The sequence below is a fragment of the Triticum aestivum genome, chromosome 3A (assembly GCF_018294505.1).
Source record: "Triticum aestivum cultivar Chinese Spring chromosome 3A, IWGSC CS RefSeq v2.1, whole genome shotgun sequence".
In the NCBI taxonomy this organism is placed as follows: domain Eukaryota; kingdom Viridiplantae; phylum Streptophyta; class Magnoliopsida; order Poales; family Poaceae; genus Triticum; species Triticum aestivum.
Genome location: NC_057800.1, coordinates 26556494 through 26562920, shown reverse-complemented (window position 1 = coordinate 26562920; position 6427 = coordinate 26556494). Strand labels below are relative to the sequence as shown.

The 6427-nt window shown below is 50.1% G+C and overlaps 1 pseudogene; it reads left to right on the top strand.

Annotated features, from left to right (window-relative positions):
- Positions 1–420: 420 nt before the first annotated feature.
- LOC123059983 (LEAF RUST 10 DISEASE-RESISTANCE LOCUS RECEPTOR-LIKE PROTEIN KINASE-like 1.2) lies at positions 421–6127 on the top strand (annotated as a pseudogene).
- The last annotated feature ends 300 nt before the right edge of the window (positions 6128–6427 follow it).

Below are 6427 nucleotides of genomic sequence, written 5' to 3'. Positions count from 1 at the left end.
GTTTCCGTTTGGACCCGGTAACTGATTGTTAACTTTTGACTGTTACCTAAATGTGACGCGTGGTTTTCACTAATAGAAACTCCGGCCGACCTTTGCACTCTCCTTGTGTCCACCCATATACTCCCTCCATAAGGAAATAGTGATCTAAACGAGAGGGAGTAATTAACTAGAGTACGTACGTAGTAGTAGATGTTTCATGGGTTCAAGTTCAGAGCCCGGGTGCTTTGTGCTCTTTTCTGTAAACAAAGAGCGGCAACTAAATAGTCTAGTACTAGTTGATGTGGCCTGCAAAGTAAACTACTCCAAGTGGGCAGTACCAGTTTAGTTAGATTAGCACACGCTCATGAACACAAGTGGAATGGAAGGCATCATCCTGGCCGGTCCGGTCGCATCACTGCTCGACCACGACCGGGGATGGTGGAGTTCTCGTGCGTGTGTGGACGTTTGGTTGCCTTGCAGTCAAACTTTCCGGCACACCACTCACACTTTGTCAAACTTTGTCACTCACCGACTCCCCCCTCCTCATATCACATATCCTCTCGCTCGTACCATGGATATCGCAGTTCGTTCCTAGTACTATTCTCTATCCATTTGGTGCCAAGAGAAATATCCTACGCACTGCGTTGCCCACTGTCGTCCTCGATCGGAAGGAATCATCCTCCTCCCTCTCGTATGGTCCTCCCATGGCTCGGGCCTTGCCTCCTCCTTCTCTTGGCCGTCGTCGTCTCCCCGATGCTTGCCGCGGCGGCGGATGCCGGCGGATGCGCGCCCGGGAAATGCGGCAACCTGGCCGTCTCCATCCCGTTCGGGGTCGTCCATGGCTCTGAGGAGAACCGGTGCGCGCATTTTGGGTTCCAGGTCCACTGCAAGGAGGACGTCCCCTACCTCGGGTACTACGAGCCCGAGTACGGGTTACAGATCCTGGATATCTTCTACAGCAACGGCTCCCTGCTCGTCTCTGACGTCCACAAGCTCGGCGACTTCGATCTCTCCGGCGACGGAAGTCGGACACCCGTTCTCCATCAGCCCTCTCAACAAGAACCTCGTCTTCTACAACTGCACGAAGCGGCCGGCGCCGCGGACGATGCGCCGAGCGGGGCTGGTGGACACGGTGTGCCGGAACAACACGTTTGTCCGCGCGGGAGGGTGGTACAACGAGACGGGCGGGATCAACGGCAGCTACGCTCTGGAGGGCTGCACCGCCACCGCCGTGCCGGTGCTCGGGGCGTCCGGAGAGGTGAATGCCGGCGACTACGAGGAGCTCATCAGGGATGGCTTCCTCCTGACATGGCAGCCGCCGAGTGCCAACAACGGTGAGTTCAGTCGTTGAATTGATCGCTTTTTTTATCGAGTTCCTAGGAATCGATCTGGCCTCAGCTTGAGCTTCCTTATCTATGGGCGATGCAAAATTAATGGCGGGTTGGCAAGCCGTCGCCGTCGCCGTCGCCGTCCCCAGCCATGGCATGCATTGCCGCTCTGGAACGGCATCCCACAAATCAAGGCGATATACCAAAATAAATAAATAATGCTAATGGAAAACAGATAGCGGGTTGACTCTGACCGGTCAAGCCGCCATGGCCACTGTCCTTCATCTTCAAAGCACTGTTTTGGGTACCGAGCAAAATTCCGAGATCTCGCGCGGTTACCGCGTTTACCGCCCCCCTCGAGAACTATGCATACCGAGCAAAAAAATTTGAATAATTTGAAAATTTTGAATTCAAACACTCACAGCATAGTTAAATACAGGCCATCTCTTATCCAACCACTTTTTATTTTTCTTTTTGAGGATGCAAAAGTTAAAAAACACTGCTAAATTGTGGGGCGACCAGGGTTCGAACACGGGACTTCTACACAGGTGGTAGCTGCTGCCGAATAGCCACTAGGCCAGAAAAGCGTTAGTGATATGTAGGACTGATAAACCTATCTATATCTACTTCAAAAAAATTTGAATTCAAAATTTGATTTGAAATTTCGTGCGAAATTTTTCCGGAATTTCGTGGTTACCGTGGTAACCGCAAATTCCGATGCCCCACGAGAAAAAAGGTTCGCTCGGGATCCAAAACCTTGCTTCAAAGTCGCACATCCCGCCATCCGTTCAGTCCCGTTGGCCGTTGCTCTCGTTAACTTAGTCCTCGTCCTCGCCCGCTCCGGTTAGTCAGCCGCTCCGCTTCCCATCCCCAAATATTCCAATCCATGCCGCCGCTCCAGCCCCTCCTCCTCCTGCTGCTGCTCTCCGCTTCATTTCTCCGGCTGCCGTCGCCGGCCGGCGCCGCCTGCTCGCCCAAGACATGCGGCGACCTGAACATCACCTACCCGTTCTGGCTGGAGGAGGGCGGCGGCCGGCCGCCGTGCGGGTCCCCGTCCTTCCAGCTCAAGTGCAACGGCACCCACGCGTTCCTCAGCCGCTCCATGCTCGGGCAATACCAGGTCGCCCGGGTCTTCGCCGAGAACTCCTCCCTCGTCGCCGTGAACCACAACCTCCTCGTCCCGCCCCGCGCCGGCTGCCCGCCGTGGTGGTTCAACATCTCGCTGGGCCTCGGGCTGGGGCCCTACACCATCAGCAGGAAGAACCGGGAGGTGCTCGTCCTCTACAACTGCACCGAGCAGCCACAGGCGTTCAACCGCACGCGCTGCGCCGACGGGTCCTTCTACCGCCTCGGCGGGGGATATGGCAGCCACCTCGAACCGGGCGTTGTCCCGCCGGCCTGCAACCTCTCCGTCGTGCCGGTTCTTGGGTTTCCGGACGGCGACGACGACTATGTCCAGAGCATGAGGCAAGGGTTCCTGCTAGAGTGGACGGTGCCGTCGGACGACTGCCCCGAGTGTGAGGCAAGCGGCGGGCAGTGCAGGTACGCCGGCGACGGCACCGGGTTTTCCTGCAACTGCTCCGGCGTCGCCCACCCCGAGAAGTGCGGTGAGTTGACCAAAATTAACTGACAGCGCCACCATGATTTTGCCTAGTCAATCACTAGTTCTTTGATCAAGCTAATCCGTTGCTGGTATTCATTCCCCTCAAAGTTTCTAGTGCCAGTGACCGATTCAGTGACTATAAAAAATGCCGACGTAGGTAGCAATTTGGACGAGCAAAGGTAATGCTGGTATTCAGAAGTGACTTATTTGAGTGAATTCAGAAGTGGCGACGTAGGTAGCAATTTTGATGCTGCATCTGACATTGAATCGCTCTCAAGAACAGATTAATTTACTGCGTTTTACGTCGCTGTTGGTAGGAGGAACTTAGAATGCTGATTGGACACGGATATTGTGGTTTCAACTCTTGGGTGCTTGCTTGGTTTCTTGGAGCTCCTGCAGATTACTGTTTTGTTTTTGGTAGTTAGTGAAGTCAGTCCACTGATTGAGAGATTTATTAAGCATTGCTATTCAACAAAGATGCCGAGCCGACGGTAACGTGTTCCTGGTTTCGTTCCAAGTAAACTACTCCTGGAAGGAATTGCCGATCGACGCGCTTAGTACTTTTCTATGCCCTGGTTCGAGTTTCAAAATTCAGACATGTGGAAGTCAATATATTGCAACTGTTTGTTGTTGAATTCGTTAGGGGTGCAAAGTTGAATTGAACGCTGTAGGTAGTTTCGGTGGGTACCATTTTTTTTGGAATTGTTCGGATTGCTTACAACATGTGTCACGTGGTAGTTTCAGTGGGTACTTAGAGGTGTTGATGCACTTGGTAACTGAGTGTTGCACTGCATAATACTCCCTCCATTCCAAAATAGATGACCCAACTTTAGACTAAAGTTAGTATAAAGTTGAGTCATCTATTTTAGAACGGAGGGAGTATTAAGCAGTGCAAAAGAGTGGCGTGATCCTACCGGTATTACCAAGCATAATGAAAGCTTACGGCCCTTAAGTTAATACATATTGTCTTTTTTTGTCTGGAGAGATGACCAAAGGAACCAAATATAGGGTACCAGGCACCAAGCTGTTTCAACGCAACCATCTTATCAGCTCTGTTTGTTTTCAGGAAAACTATGATATAACAGTTACATTGCTGTTAGATTTTGGCTTACATTTTGATAATTTCTCCTGAATCAATGCAAATGTATGAATCCGTTATTTCTCGCACCACTTTTACGATCTGAATGTCTTGACTGTGGCTTCTATGAATTTATTTTCTTCAAATATATTACCACCTTGAATTAAAAATCTGAAATCCAGCTGTTGCTGGATTTTCCTCATTAACCAGTCAGAGGAAAGGGAGTTTGGCTTTACATAGAAGCTGGCAAAGTTATCATGACAATGCCGATTCATATTACAAAAAGTTCCTTTCATTTGTCAATCGACTACTGTACTTGTTTATTACTTCATAATGTTCAAAATATTTACAGACTCTCCCCGCAAAAAAGAACAAATATTTACAGACTCTTCTTATGCAGGGCGCCGTAAAATGGCAACGGGGACGATTCTTAAAATAGGTGAGTGTCATTCAACTCTCAAGCTGCTCGTCCCATCTTTTCTTCGGTTCTTATTTCCTGTGCTCCATATTGTACCCGAATATGGAGAACAAGAGGTGAAATCTCATGATGGAGAATTAGCCAGATCCCTTGGTTGATTCATATTGCTAATGTGTTATATTGTTTCTGTGGACAGTTGGAGCAGGACTAGGTGGTGCTGTACTCATGGCATGTCTCAGCTGTTTTGTCTGGTACAAACGCAAGAAGAGGAAACAAGCTATAGCTTCAAATGAGTTCGTGCGAAGTGGATCTTCAATGACGTCATACAGTAAAGACCTTGAGTTGGATTGTTCTCCTCATATCTTCACTTTCGAGGAACTCGAAGTGGCTACTGATGGATTTAGTGCTTCAAGGGAGCTTGGTGATGGTGGTTTTGGTACTGTCTACAAAGGTAAAACACATGTTTGCCGAACCTGTTGCTTGTGAATCTTAACACCTCAAATTGCAAATGAATTACAACTTTGAATATTTGAACTGTATGCTTTACAACTTTGAACTTTTTTTCATTCAGGAAAACTAAAGGATGGGAGAGTAGTTGCGGTGAAACGCCTTTACAAGAACAACTACAGACGGGTTGAGCAGTTCCTGAATGAAGTTGACATCCTTTCGCGCCTGCTCCACCAGAACCTTGTCATCTTATATGGATGTACGTCGCGTATGAGCCGTGACCTTCTCCTAGTGTACGAGTTCATCGCAAATGGCACGGTTGCGGACCATCTTCACGGATCCCGTTCGGTGGAACGAGGGCTCACATGGCCTCTAAGGCTGAACATTGCCATAGAAACGGCTGAAGCACTAGCCTACCTACATGCGGTTGAGATCATACACCGAGATGTGAAGACAACCAACATATTGCTCGACAACAGCTTCCATGTCAAAGTTGCAGACTTTGGGTTGTCACGCCTGTTTCCGCTTGAGGTTACCCATGTGTCGACTGTTCCACAGGGCACACCGGGCTACGTCGACCCAGTGTACCACCAGTGCTACAAGCTGACCGACAAGAGTGACGTGTACAGCTTCGGTGTCGTGCTAGTGGAGCTGATATCATCGAAACCTGCTGTGGACATGAGCAGGAGCCACAGTGAGATCAACCTGGCGAACATGGCTCTCAACAGGATTCAGAACCATGAAGTTGTTAAGCTGATTGATCCAGAGCTCGGCTACGACACCGACCCCGAAACGAAGAGGACAATCGATCGCGTCGCCGAGGTGGCCTTCTAGTGCTTGCAGCTGGAGAGGGATCTGAGGCCGTCGATCAAGGAGGTGGTGGAGATCCTGACTTGCGTCAGGGACGGAGACTGTCGGGCTAATAGCATGAAGAAGAAGAAGGCATCTCAGAAAGAGGACGCGTCTTTGCTCAAGGATGGCTTGCAGTTCTCGCCCGACACAGTTATACATAGATTCTATAGCCAGTCAACTAACCACTCGGTTGCGTCAAATGCTAGCGGATTATCTATAACGGCAAATGCTGAAAAGAATGCCGCATAGGCCCTTTTGGCACTCTTTAACATTGACAAAACAGAAAATAATATTAAAGCTCGGCAAAATGGGGTATCTGATGTGCTGTAATGTTTTGACTGCCGAGTTTGCATACGACCTCGGATGGAGATGATACAAAAAATCAAAGTTGTATAACTCTTTTCCTCGAGCAGTTAGGATTAGCCAGGCAAACAGGAGCCTAGCGGGTCCCTTTGCGTGCCGTCTGCGCCACCACTAGTTTCATCTCCCTCTGTCAGCTGCTCCGGTGGCGGGAGGGAGGAGGAACCTCGGATTTGTCCGTCGGGTGTGTTCTCAGTAGGGTTAGGGTTGAAGGAGTCGCTGTTCAGGCTGTCACGATGGCATCGCATCGGAATAAGTTTCCCTAGGCTCCGTTCACGGTTGAGGGAGGGGGCTCTTGCAATCATCTAGGAGCCAGCGGGGTGGAGGATCCCCGGATCTCGTCGAGGCCGTGGGCTATGGTG